The sequence below is a fragment of the Lynx rufus genome, unplaced genomic scaffold (assembly GCF_022079265.1).
Source record: "Lynx rufus isolate CCGP_SWC_20201006 ecotype Redwood Valley unplaced genomic scaffold, mLynRuf1.p SCAF_23, whole genome shotgun sequence".
In the NCBI taxonomy this organism is placed as follows: domain Eukaryota; kingdom Metazoa; phylum Chordata; class Mammalia; order Carnivora; family Felidae; genus Lynx; species Lynx rufus.
In genome coordinates this window covers 3,051,564-3,064,834 of record NW_025814838.1, presented here as the reverse complement: position 1 = coordinate 3,064,834, position 13,271 = coordinate 3,051,564, and the positions used below count along the sequence as shown (strand labels likewise).

Genomic DNA, 13,271 nt, shown 5'->3' with positions numbered 1-13,271 from the left:
AGTAGATGGAGGCCATGTGGGATTCTGTCCGGTCTTGTTTCGGTCATACCGCCATGTGACTTGCCAGCCTCCGCGGGTTTTAATGAAGGGAGCCACAGAGATCTGTGTGGCGGGCCGTGGGTTGTCGGGAGCGGGGAGGAAGCCGAGAGACCGTGGAATCTGTGGGCTGCTGTTCCACTCTTAGAACCCGCCTTGGGGATGGGGACACGGGTTCCTTTAGGGGCTGCAACAGACACTCCCCGCCCCTTCCTTTCCTCCTGCACAGATGAATTCCCCTCTCTCCTGCAGCCTGCAAGCCTGGCGTCTTCCCTGCCAGCCAGTTTCTATTCCTAGACTTCCTCACCAGCTTGAAGCCATCCCCTTTTGACAAACACACCGGCCGAGACATTATAAAAACGCTATTTTTATTAGAGCAGACCAACTCCTCTATTGGCGGGCCTCTAATCCCGCCACCGGCCTGCCAGCGTTCTTTGCCTGCCCTCCCCCCCCCCCCCCCCCCCGCCCTGCGACAATGCGTCCAAGGGTTTGTGATTGTCACCAGCCCGGCGCCTGTTCTGAGGGTGCGATAGCAGCCCCTCTCTGGAGGCAGACCAGATCCTACACCCAGCTGCTCTCCCCAGAAAGAGTTTAGCTCCGCCACAGCCCACACGGGAAAGGGAAAGTTGCGTCCTTAAAAGAGTTACGTCATCTTTCCTTTGCGTGGATTTCAGGTGGGTGTTGAGTGGGGTATAGGACGCCTTCGGGGTTAGCTCGGGGAGCTGGGGCTGGGGTCCACCGTGAGTTCAGATGTTGTGCCGTCAGAGCTAGAAACTTCTGAAGACGTCTTATGAACGTCGTCTCAACTGCTAATGTGTATCGAGCACGTGTCATAAGCCAGGCCGAATCCTGAACAGTTTATGTTCATAAGGTGGCTGCTTTTAATCGCCGTGCCCATTTCTGGTGTTTTTTTTTTTTTTTATTGAGATCTAATTCCCATGCCACAGAATTTACCATTTTGAAGTGTATACTTCGGTGGTGGTGAGCCTATTCATAGTGCCGTGAGGGCCTCACCACTACCGAATTCCAAAGCACGTCTGTCACCCCAGATAGAAACCCTGTACCTGTTAGCGGTGACTCCCTCTGCCTGCTTCCCCCAGGCCCTGGCGACTGTTGACCTACTTTCGGTCTCTATGGGTTGGCCTCTTCTGGACGTTTCATATACACATCTGGCTCCTTTCATGAAGCATAATGTTTTCGGGGTCCATCCATGCTGGGGTACATTTCAGTACCTCGGATCCTTTCGGGGACCTGAGCACGTGAGGTAGTAGGGCTATCCCGCACCTGCTGTCTCTCCATTCATCCCTTGAAGGACAAGCCGGCTTGCTTTCACTTTTTGGCTGGTATGAACTATGCCACTAGCCCATCATCCCAGTTTGACGGCCGAGGAAACTCAGCCATGAATACCATTTCCCACTCGCACAAGCAGGATGGGATTCCTACCCAGGCATCCGGCTCCACAGCCGAGTCCCGACCATCCCTCTTGGCCGCTCAGCCGCGGAACGAAGACCCAGGACTGAGGGGCCTATGTCGCACACCCCCATGGCCACCATACTTGAGAATTAAAAATTGGGTCCTGTGGTGCGAGGAATTCATCATGCTTTTGGGGACTCGGGTCTGTCTGACTTTCATTCGGGACCGTGTGGGCAGGAGTCCTGGCTGAGTCACGATTGTCCATATCATCCAAAATGCATTTATCCACGTCCTCTGATATAACAACCCTCAGCCCCGGGAGGAGAGATGCGCTGTCTTGGTCCCCCAGAGAGCAGACTCTGGGAGGGAAGATGTGTGGCAGGAGGCTGGCTGGGGAGAGTTCTCTGGGACAGCACCTGTGGGCGACGAGGGACGTGGGGCTGAGCAGAGGGAGGGGTCGAATGGTGATGCAGGCCTAGGTAATCCCACAGGGAGCTCTGGGGATGGGTGGTGCTTCAGAGAGTCCCCAGTTCAAGCGAGCAGCCTGGGTCTGTGGACCCTTGGCATCAGCCCAGCATTACCTGGCTTTTTTCCTGGGAAGGGACCCGCCGTGAGCTGCTAGCCATCACCGGTCCCCGTACCTGGGTGTGAATGAGTCATCTGGGCTGCGGCCACAGCGGCTTGGATAAGGGCCGCGACAGAGAGCAGTCCATGAGGAGGCGTCAGGGACACCGCTGAGGGAGGGCGTAACCCTTCCCGGGATGGGGGTGGGGTGGGGAGCAGGGACGAAGGGGCATCTTCGCCGTGCCATGAAGCCTTGAGCCCCAAACCCTTATACCCAGCTGCCAGCCCGTGAATGGCTCCTCTTGGGTGCCTCAGCGTCTCCACACGGCTGCCCCAAGCCAAAGTCAGCCCTTCTCCCCGCCAGCTTTCACCTCCCCAAGAATGACGGCGCCGCCCTTCCCATCACACAGGCCGGAAACTGCAGAGCCTTCGATACCTTCCCCTCCCCGCCATCCTTTTTCCAGCCCATCGCCAAGTCCCGTACCTTTCCCCTTGAAAACATCTTCCCCTTACGTCCTCCATGTTGCTGACACCTCTTGTCTGAACCCCCACCGCAGCCTCCTACCTGCTCCCGGCACCTGCTCTCGGCCACCTCCAACCTCTCATTCCGATGTCGCCCCCTCTGTCCCAGTAACCCGATGTGGCTCCCCAGTGGTCCGGGGTCGAGGGCAAAACTCCTTGCTGTGGGCCCCGTGGCTTTGGTGGTCCGGCCCCTCGGCCCTGTGTCATCCTCTGCTCCCCTTCCCCTGGGTCCAGCCCCTCAGAGCTTCCTTGTCCCTCCTGCTCTTTGTGCCTTCTTGTCACATGGCCATCACGTGTGTGTCCACTTTGCTTGGAGCACACTCCCATCTCCCCCCCCCCAAATTAACTTGTTTGTCCCTCATATTTGGGTTCTGTGTTGCCTCCCCCTTGAGGCCTCAGCTGACCTCCCTGCCGTAGTCCCGTGTCCCCTGTAAAGCTGCTCAAGGTGACTGAAATGGTAGACAGCGTACATTTGGTGGTGGGCTCATTTGTTGAGGATCGGCCCCCCTCAACTACACTGTCAGGTCTGTAAGGCAAGGGGACTTGTCCTGGCAGGGGCTGGGAGGTGCTCAGTAAGCCTGAAAGATGCAAACCTGAGGAACGGAAGGAGGGGGGACATGGGGAGAGAGAGAAGGAAGAAACCTGATCACGCTCCCGCGTGGTCGGGGAAGGGATGGGGTGAGGGAGCTAACACGAACTGCTTCCTTTATATTCCAGAACTTAAAAAAAAAAAATGTTTAATGTTTATTTTTTGAGGCGGGGAGGGATGTGTCAGGGAGGGGCAGAGAGAGAGGGAGACACAGAATCGGAAGCAGGCTCCAGGCTCCAAGCTGTCAGCACAGAGCCCGACGCGGGGCTTGAACTCACGGACCGTGAGATCATGACCTGAGCCAAAGTCGGACGCTTCACCGACTGAACCACCCAAGTGCCCCTATATTCCAAAACTTTTAACTGTAGCATGTGAGGGGACATGGAATTTGGGCCTCCCAGCCCACTGTGCTGCCCCAGGCTTGAGCATGAGGTTTCCCTGCCCACTTCCCCCTCTCCTCCCCACCCCCTGCCAGCACCTGTCACGGGCACTGTGGGCTTTGCCCTTCACCAGCCTAAAGCAGACCTGGAATGTCAGACCCCCTGGGATCAAACCAAGGTGCTCTGAGCGTTCTCCATCCCAACCCCGAGATAAGCTCCCTGTTTCCTGCCTGGATGCCCTTCCCGGCCCTCCCCTGCCCTCCCCCATCCACCTACCATTCAGTGCTGTATCCTCTCCTCTGAAGAGACTGCCCAGCCCCGAGTGATGCCAGGCATTCCTCACTCTACCCACCGGCCCCTGGCATCTGTGCCTCCCCTTTGTGGCACTTACCCCACGGCATCCAAGCAGTTGTCTTTGAGTGGCCGCCCCGCTAAGTTCTTGGACAGGGATCTTGTCTTCCTGCTTCCCTTTCCTTCTTTTCTTTCTGTTCCTTCCTTCCCACAACACTCTGTGAGCTCCTCGTGGGTGCCAGGCACTGGTCCGGGGCTGAGAGGTACAACGGTGAGCGCGGGCACGGGCCCTACCCTCCCGGGAGGGGAGAAAAACTGCCACTTTGAGGCAGCCGGGAAGGCCTGGGTAGTCAGGAGAGGCCCCAGGAAGGGCCACACATGGCCACAAGCAAGGAGGAAAACTTCTAGCAGCAGCTTGGCTTCTGAGAAACTGCCAGAAGGACTATTAGGCGGAGGTGGGGGGCAAGGGAGGTGGGAATGAGGTCAGGGAGGGTGGTGGAGCCAGACCCCGTTCGTCTCCGTCTGTCTCTGGCGCGCAGTGTTCGACCCGTAGGAGAAGCTCAAGGAATATTTGTTGAATAAATAGGAAGGGGCCCCTGAGTGCTCCCCCCTCTTCAGGGGGCTGGGGGCTGCTTCTGCCTGAGCGGTGAGCGTCCTTTCCCGCAACTCAACCCGGGGATGGATGGACCCTGTGGGAGGTTCGTTCCCTTAGAAGGAAAAGTTCTCCGAAGCAAATCGAGTGGTGGCAGCAGAGATTGGAGAAGAGAAGATCCCGGCTAGGTTGCCTGTCTCTCCTCCCAGCAGGCCAAGGGGCCTGTCCTTCCTGACTGGGAGGCTCTCACGGCTAACAGCTGCCCGAGTCAGTTTAGCACAAGCCCAGGAGTGCGAAAGCAGGCAGGCCTCTTTTCTTCCCTTGATGCGTCCAGGGGTACCGCCAGCCTCAGCCCCCTCCAGAGCTCTCCTCAGGAAGGAGGGTGGGAGCAGCCTCAGCCCATCCTGGCTCCCTTAAAACCTAGGTGCCCTCAAACATGCCATCACGCTCCCACCTCAGGGCCTTTGCACTTGCTGTTCCTGCCACCTGGAAAACCCCTTTGTCCAGATCCCCACACTTTCTCTTTCACTCCCTTCAGCCTTCTCTTGAAGGTTGCCTTGCCAGAGGCCTTCTCTGACCCCCTGGCTAAAATAGCACCTTCCCCCCTGGCCCCCTCCCCCATTCGCCTGCCCTTCTCTGCCTTTCACTCTCCACAGCACTTAGCTTAGCACCATCCGACACACTACCTATTTCTTTCTTTCTTTTTTTTTTTTATTGCTTGTCTCCTCTCATTAGAATGTAACAGCAGAGACTTTGATGTGCTCACTGTGTGTCTCCAGAATAGGCGTTCGATAAATATTGAGTGAGCAAATGAATTTGTAAAATGAGGTCAGTGCTGTCCACCTTGCAGGGTTGTGTGGAGATTCCCAGCGTGTGGCTTGTATGCTTCCACGGCTCTGTAGGTGGCTCGTAAACCATGTGCTATTTTAGTAGGTCCGTATTTATGTCTGCCTTCTATTTATGGCAAGTGATACTGATTTTCCGTTTATGGCATTAATATAAAGTTTCCTTTTTAAAGTAAACTCACTCAAGATTAAAAAGAGAAAACCTGTATTTGCCAGCCTGAAAGACAGTTTATGATACACGTGGCAGTCTTACGAGAACACTTCTCGGAGAATTAAAAAGACATGTTCATTATTTTCTAGCAGATACGTACAGAGATATTTATTTAGATAGGTATGTAAGGAAAGCATTTTTACAAAGATACAGCTTATTGTGTCCTGGAGTCCTGGAGGAAATCCTGGATTCTGGATCTGCCCTAACGTTCTACAAACCCTGGAACCAAGGATAAAATCTCCGGGTGCGTATTGGTACCGTATGATTGGTACCAATCAGGAATGGTACATAGCAGGTTAGTGACGTGATAAATGTAAGTCCAAGGTGTTTGAGAAATAACCCAAACTCTTCCTTTGATTATCCATCTGGTGTGTGTGTAGCTTGTGATTTTGTTACCCCGTCTCCCCAGGGCATGAGAAACTCAAATCTTTGTTGCGGTGCCTTGCCGTATTTCGTTCCACCCCTAGGGGGCAGTATCAGCCGTTGCTTTAGGCTTCTTTTGTAGCCTCCTGAATGCAGAGCATTTTGGGTTCCTGTTTTGAGGATAGGAGGTCACCTGTTATGTTAGCAAGAACAGTACAAAGGAAGCTCAGACCTATACTCTTCCATTCAAGTAATATGCATTAAGGGCTCACGACTATACAACATGGGGACATAAAGAACAGAATCACTAGGAGAATGGAGGAGTTGGTACTGGGCTGGGTTTTGAAGGGAGAATAGGCGTTTCGTACTCTGAGATACATTTGGATCATCTCTTACTGTGGGTCATCATCGGGCACATTCCTTAAGGTATCATTTGAATCCTCTAACTAAACACTTCTCTGAGCCCTAGGTGAGACCTGGGATTTAGACAGCCCTGAGTATTGGCTCTACCATTGTGCCACCCAGAATTCCCTCGGGGGTAAATCTTTCTCTCTCTCTCTCTCTCTCTCTCTAGCTCTCTCTCTCTCGCCTCCCCACCCCTCCACTTCAGACTGGCTCCAGTTAAGAAAGAAATGTGACTAAAAAGTCCAATGTAGGGCTGGCTTCAGGCATGGCTGGATACGGGGGATTAAACACGGTTAAGAGGATCTAGTTTCTATGTGGTCTCTTTCTGTCCTCAATTCGGCTGCCCGTGTTGCTGTCACCCTTGGACAGATCTCTCCATGGAACATATAAGGATGTTCACAAGGGTGAACCTAATCAGTTGACAACAATGACTCCTTCCCTGGTAGCTCTGTGCTCCTATCAGCTAATAATTCCAGGGCAAGAGGCCCAGGGACTTTTCCAGCCGATTCAGCCAATCCCTTAGTTGAATCTGTCGGCCTGGCTTGGGATGCACGCCTAGCCCTGAGCCGATCACGTGGCCAGGGAGATGGAATACCCTGATTGGCCCGGCCTAGGTCACATGTCCACCAAGGGGGTGCTGTTTCCACCCACATCGCGTGGATGGGGAGTGGAGGAGAGGTGGTTTCCCAGTGTTGTAACCAGAAGGAAATGAATAGATGCTGAGCTGACACAAACAACAGATGTGTATTAGCCCCACTTAGACGCTTTGTGGCCGTGAAGCAATTTGCCCCAGCATTCAGAGCCTCAGTTTCCTCCTCTGTAAAGTGGGCGTAGCATTATTGACCATAGCATTATTGCAGACAGCCACAATAAGCACCCGCAGAGAGCATAATAAATGGCAGCTAAGGCTGCCCACAGAGTGAGGCCCTCGTAACCCGGAGCATGGGCTTGCCTCCTAAATTGTCCCTGGGGTGCGACAGGAGCCTGGCCCGGGGGGCGGGGGGGGGGGAAGGAGGCAGGGGGAGGGAGGTGGAGGAACTCAGGTGTGTGAAAGTGCTCTAGGAACCCTGCCGTGCCCCCAGACACCGTGTTTTCACAGCCTCATTATGAAACCCTCCAAAGTGATTGTTCTCTGCTGGGACCTGACACCAGCAAGGCTAGGTCCCCAACATTCGGGAGCCCTGGAAACCAACTCCACCACTCTCAGCCGTTTGTTAATGCAGCGGGTACTGGCGCTTGCTAAATCACCCCTGTTCAGAAAGAATTCCAATATCCCGGCCGCAGAGGAATCTGTGATCCCTGAAATACAGACGCGGCCGAGCACCTTTAAACATAACTGGTTCTTGGCATTTCTTTCCAATTCCATTTTTTCCCCCCAAAGAGAATTAATAGTATGGCCACCGATAAGATTCTGCACTGTTTCCAGGGCCAGCATCAGGGATAAAGACGATGAGGCTCATAGCAGTGGCAGTGACACTTTGCTTCCGTGTCACGTCCAAACTCCTCAGACCCTGAGCCGTAGTTAACTCGCACATCCTGGGCACCTACCTCTTGTCAGACCCAACTTCTGGCCAGTCCGCGAACACGTCAAGCTTTTTCAGACCTTTGCCCAGTGCTGCTGCTGTTGCTTGGAATGCCTTTCCCTTTCCTTGTGACCCAGGAAATGTTTCAACTTTATTTAAAAAAAAAAAAAATTTTTTTTAACATTTATTTATTTTTGAGACAGAGAGAGACAGAGGATGAACGGGGGAGGGTCAGAGAGAGGGAGACACAGGATCCAAAACAGGCTCCAGGCTCCGAGCCGTCAGCACAGAGCCCGACGCGGGGCTCAAACTCACTGACCTCGAGATCATGACCTGAGCCGAAGTCGGCCGCCCAACCGACTGAGCCACCCAGGCGCCCTCAACTTTAAAATCCCAGCTCATGTGTCTCCTTATTTATTCACTCATTCAACCAGTATTTATTTATTTATTTAATGTTTATTTATTTTGAGAGAGAGACAGAGACAGAGCATGAGCAGGGGAGGGTCAGGGAGAGAGGGAGACGCAGAATCTGAAGCAGGCTCTAGGCTCCGAGCTGTCGGCACAGAGCCCGACGCGGGGCTTGAACTCACGGACCAGGAGATCACGGCCTAAGCCGAAGTTGGACACCCAACTGACTGAGCCACCCAGGCGCCCCATAATGTTTATTTATTTTTGAGAGAGACAGAGACAGAGCACGAGCGGGGGAGGGTCAGAGAGAGAGGGAGACACAGAACCCAAAGCAGGCTCCCGGCTCCAAGCTGTCGGCACAGAGACCGATGCAGGGCTCGAACTTACAGACCGCGAGATCATGACCTGAGCCAAAGTCGGATGCTTAACCGACTGAGCCACCCAGGCGCCCCTCAACCAGTATTTAGTGAGGGCGAAGTGTGTGCCAAGCACTGTCCTGGTGGCTTGGAATACACAAGCGATCGAAGCAGACCCAGTCCGCCTTCATGGAATCAATACCTAAAAGGTGTAATAAACAAGATAAAATAGTGTGTTAGTGGGGCTTGGGAGTGGGGGTGTGAGGCACAGCTCACAATTATAAACAGGGTGGCCAGGGAGACAGGAGGAGGTAAGATGTGAGGCAAGCCTTGAAGGGTGTGAGCAGCCTGGGTACTTACCTGGGAGAAGAGTACCCCACGCCTGGGGAGGGGGCCAGGGCACTGGTGAGTCGAAGGCCCTGAGGAGGGAGCGTGCTGAGTGTCAAAGGTACTGGAATGGGGAGGAGGGGTAGAGCAGTAGGAGGTGGGTCAGACACGTGAGCGGAGGCCTGGTGGCCTCGGAGACCCATGCAGAGTCTGGAGTAGAGGAGTGACATGATTGGACTCAGCTTTCAGCAGCACCCCTTGGCTGTGGCAGGGAGAGCAGACTGCAGGGGTGAGGGCAGGAGCGGGAGGCCAGGGAGGGCGAGCTGAACCAGGGTGGTGGCCGGGAGGTGGAGAGAAGTGGTCAGGTTTGGGGCTTCCTACTGTTTCTCTGTGGAGCCTGGGGCCTGGCCATGCCCTTGGGAGCCTTCTCAGGTCCCTCCTTCAAAACCTTGGCATCCCATTTTATACATTTTGTTACGATCGTTTGTCTCCCTTTTGGGGGCTCAGATGCCTTTGGTAATCTGATGAAAATTATGGGCTTTCTTCCCAGAATACCCTTGTGCACTCAACTGAATACATGTTCCTAGAACCCCCTGCACATCCCCGCTGTTAGGGGCCCCTGGCTAGTGATGTTCCCTGGACACGGTGCACAGTAGGACCACACAGTGCGGGTCCCTGACTGGCCGTCGGGTGCAGCTGATAGGCGAGTACACACAGTGGGTCCAAGCTTTTGTCAAACCCTCATTGCATATGTAACAGCCACGCAGTGAGCGCTTATAAATGTTTGCTGAAAAACAGCGATGATAAACTTGGCACTTTACAAGGTCCTCACACCTCCGCGAGGCGCCTTGGATGCAAATGCCTCCATTTTAGAGCCGGACGAATAAAGCCTCGGCAAAGCGAAGTGCGCGGCGCGGGGTGGGGGGGAGTCAGCATCTGGTGTCTGACCAGGGCTGCAGTGAGGGTGGGCCGTGGTGGCGCTCCGTCAGCCTTAGCGGCGATCGTCCTAGAGCTGCATGCTGGGAGGCTGCGACTGTGCCCCAGACTTGATCGTCCGGCTGTGGAATCAATAAGAAGGATCCTGAAACACTCCTGCTTGTCTCCTAGTTGATCCTCAGAGCAGCCCTGGGAGGTAGACAGTATTATCCCCCTTTTACAGACGCGGCGACTGAGGCTCCCCAAAGGCAGGTAGCAGAGTTCAGGGCTCACCCCCCAGAGTCTCCAAATCGCCAGATAATTAGTGAGCAACAACTTAGCACTTAATTATGTACTGCTTCACACTGTATTGTATGTAATTTAACGCTAATTGCGGGGTTTCAGAACGAGCTGCAGGGAGCGGGGGCGAGGGTGGCAAGGGAAGGCTTCGGGGAGACTTTGGGAACTCAGCTGGGCTCTGGAGAGGATATGGGTGGATTTCTGCATAAGGGAGTAGAATGAAAAAGGTCGCAGGGTAGGAATGAGCCTGGATGGGGAGTAGCCTGAGATAGTGCTCCTTAGATAATGGAGCTCTATGAATGTAAACGTAACTAATAGTCACAGAGAAAGTTCTCTTTTTTGTTTGATTTTTCAAAGTTTATTTATTTTGAGAGACAGAGTGTGAGTGGGGGAGGGGCAGAGAGAGGGGAGAGAATGCGAGACAGGCTCCGCAGGGACGGGGGTGGGGGGGCTTGATCCCACGAACTGTGAGATCATGACCTGAGCCGAAATCAGGAGTTGGCTGCTCAACCGACTGAGCCACCAGGTGCCCCAGTGTTTATTTTTGAGAGAGAGAGAGAGAGAGAGCGTGCGCGCGCAAGCCAGGGAGGGGCAGAGGGAGAGAGGGGGACGGAGGATCCGAAATCAGCTCTGTGCTGACGACAGCAGAGAGCCCAATGTGGGGCTCGGACTCACGAACCGCGACCTCACGTCCTGAGCCAAAGTCGGCTGCTTAACGGACTGAGCCACCCAGGAGCCCCTCCCTGAGAACATTCTAAATGCTGGAACTGGACTAAGCCCTTTCCACTGCTACTGTTTCCCACCCATGTTTAACCCTATTCAAGAAACAAAAAGGCAACCACACAGGTATTGTTATTACTTCCATTTTAACAGGGGAGTAAACTGATGTCAGTGCGGGGACCCAGCGCCAGGCCTGGTCTCCAATCTCCTGTTCTTCCCGGCTCAAGTTCAGAGACCTTCCGATTAGAGGTGGGCTGGGCTTGGGCCTTGCTTCTCCACGTGGGCCCCAGAGCATTGCCTGGGGGCTGGTTAGAAATGCAGCCTTGGGCCCTCCCCAGTCCTACCGAGTCAGAGCCTTCGAGTCAGAACCTTCCAGTCAGAGTTTCTCCGCAGTCCCCAGGTGATTGATATGCACATCAGTTAGCATTTGAGAAGCGTGGGGCTGGTGAGAAGTTTGGCTGGACACGTGTCTGGGCCATTCAAGTCTTTGTGAGGACCTCTCTCTCCTGGCAGAGGCGAATAAATGCATTCCCGGGGGGGGGGTTTGAGGTGAAGGCCCCGGGCAGCCCATCCCATGCTGAGATCTCTTTGTCATCTCGTATTTCATCTTAAAATGTCATTGACTGTTCATTCCACACCATAGTACATCAGTGGTCATTTTGATATTTCAAAATGGTTATGTAAATTGCCACGGAGTAGGATGCGTGTTTCGGATGAGATGGGTTTCTTTGTATCTTAAATGGGGTAATAATAACCACTTCCAGGGCTCCTTCGAAGATCAAAGGAGAATCATGTGTATGGAAATGCTCATGAACTGTCTGCCTCAGACCGGTGTTATTCTGGAAGGGAGGGAGAAATCCTCCCCAGACCCATTGTCCTGCAACCCGCTCTCTGAGGGCTGAGGGTGTACGAGTGTTTCTCCCTTTCAGGACAAGGCAGGGCTGGGTCCCAGAGAGGACAAAGTACCCTGTCTGGGCATCTCAGGAAGCCAGGGAAGTAAGAGAATGGGGTCAGCTATTGCTAGTTGGTTTATTTAAATTCCCTATTAGTCCCCCCTTCCTGATTGTTTGGCCAGATGAGCAAGCAGGAAAACCCGGGTAAAACTCAAGAGGTTTCAGGGACATCAGAACAGGAAAGAAGATGGGACATGAGGAGGACTTCATCCTGTCCCCGGGTGGACCTCGAGAGAGGGGGGTGTGGTGGGGGCGACAGAGAAGAGGTCCGACTTCAGCTCAGGTCACGATCTCACTGTTCGTGAGTTTGAGCCCCGTGTCGGGCTCTCTGCTGTCACTGCAGAGCCGGCTTCTGATTATTTGTCCCCCTCTCTCTCTAACTGCCCCTCCCCTTCTTGTGCTCACACTCTCTCTCTCGCTCGCTCTGTGTGTCTCAAAAATAAATAAACTTTTTTGTTTTTTAAAGAAAGGAAAAAGGACAAGAAAGGGGGATCGGACTGTCAGCCCTGGACCAGGAGTGACCTTGGGTTCCCTGAAAATGTCCTCTTTCCTCTGGAAAGAGAAAACGGAGGAGGGAGACACAGAAGGGTGACACGGACAGAAACAGTGACCATCCCCAACTGGGGCCAAGGGGGAAGGAAGTCAGACAAGGCATCGGAGGGGAGGGAGGCTCACATTTACAGCTGCAGAAACTGAAGGAGGAGAATCTGGGGACGATGGGAGGGGGATGGTCAGCAGTCCCCCCTGGCCCAGAGCAGCTAGAAAGGATGAATGTGGGAAGAGCTATTATATTTGGTTAAGGAGGTGATGGGTCACCTGTGGATAGGGTTGTGATAGAATAATGGTGTTGAAGCCAGCTTTTGAGAAGAAGAGAATGATGGGGATTTTCTCTTCTCCCCATGGTCATAGTTAGGATTTTCACACAAATTGCATTTCTATTACAAATGTCTTACTTGCCATTTAAAACTTAATCCATGTAACTTGTGACTAGAACCAAGCTGATATTGCCTCTCTAATCCATCCCTTGGCAAAAAAAGTTATTTAAGAAACATAGAAAATGGCAAAGCATTGTTTACAAGATGATCCTATTTTTGTTTGAAAGAATGTCTGTAGGGGCGCCTGGGTGGCTCAGTCGGTTGGGCATCCGACTTTGGCCCAGGTCAGGATCTCGTGGTCTGTGAGTTCGAGCCCCACATCGGGCTCTGTGCTGACAGCTCGGAGCCTGGAGCCTGCTTCGGATTCTGTGTTTCCCTCTCTCTCTCTGCACCTCCCCAGCTCACGCTCGCTCTGTCTCTGTCAAAAATAAATAAACTTAAAAAAAAAAAAAAAAGAATGTCTGTGTTTGCATGTGTATTTTATAAATATGTATATATATGTATATTCTAAAGAAAAACATCTGAGGGTATATGTATCAAATTATAATGGGGGTTTTACTGGCATATGCATATGTCACTTTAAATATGTGTAGTTTATTTTACCTGAATTATCCTTCCATAAAGCTGTAAAAAATTGTAATAGGGGTTATCTCTAATGGTCAGATTGTGGTATATATGACATA

General features: G+C 53.0%; 1 protein-coding gene across 4 annotated transcripts in view; it reads left to right on the top strand.

Annotated features, from left to right (window-relative positions):
• KATNIP (katanin interacting protein) overlaps window positions 1-13,271 on the top strand; it is a 193,512-nt gene that overhangs the window by 36,574 nt on the left and 143,667 nt on the right. The window lies entirely within an intron of this gene.